This window comes from Triturus cristatus, chromosome 4_1 (assembly GCF_964204655.1).
Source record: "Triturus cristatus chromosome 4_1, aTriCri1.1, whole genome shotgun sequence".
In the NCBI taxonomy this organism is placed as follows: domain Eukaryota; kingdom Metazoa; phylum Chordata; class Amphibia; order Caudata; family Salamandridae; genus Triturus; species Triturus cristatus.
Window position 1 is genome coordinate 942,069,339 of NC_140585.1, and position 1,037 is coordinate 942,070,375.

A 1,037-nucleotide genomic window follows, 5' to 3' on the forward strand; every position below is an offset into this window, starting at 1 on the left:
ATTTCCTATTATTTGATATCTCTAAATTTCCAATCCCTAATAACAATTCAGTATTACTCATAAATAGCAAATCATCATTTGCGAATTGCAGCGACTAATGACATCACATACCCTGGAAGTGTTTGTAAAATATTTGTTGTGAATGTGGCAAAATACCACATATTAGGATATTTCTTGATAATTGAAAAACAAAGAAGATGGTACCTGCTCTGGTTCTTCCACAGGAGCAGTCTTCAAAAAGAAGAATGGAAAGTTTAATGATAAGTTGCTGGAAATCTAAGTAGAGGAGTGTGCAGCAGAAAATGAAAGACTGTTTGAAAAGGCATCATTAAAAGTATCAACATTCACCAAAAACAAATTTGGTGATTGTAGGACCTAGCCCTCTCTCCATGATCACTTCCAAAGATTTTGCCTTCACCCGTCCTATTTTGATTAATTCACTTTTGTTGGCTTTAGGACTCCGTGCATGTTACTACTGCTAACCAGTGCTATAGCTCTTGTGCCTTCTCCCTGAAACATGGTACTATTGGCCTACACCCTATTTGGCTCATTTAATTTACTGCGAGTCCCTAGTAACTGGTTCTAAAAGCTGACAGGTCTGTAAATGAAATGCTACTTGCGGGGTTGCAGCAGTATTTATGCCACACACTTGAGAAGCACCATAAAACATTTCTTGGGCCTGCCCTTGCAGACTGTGTGAGTGGTTTTAAACTGCCGTTTCGACCTGTCAAAATAAACCTTTTGCAAGGCTTAAACTTTCCTTTTTAATGCATATACTTCACCCCTAGGGCAGGTGCTAAACAGCCCATAGAGCAGGGTGCACTTTAAAAAAAAAGAAATTTGCACATGTGTATTTAAGGCTTACATGTCCTGGTAGTGAAAAATGAATTCAAAGATTTTCCACTACCAGGACACGACCAGGCCTTACAGTAGTGAAAAAGGAATTCAAGGATTTTTCACTACTGTAAGGCCTATCTCTCCTATTGGATAACATTGGTTTCCCTTATTATATTTAATAAGTGATAACTTTTGATCAG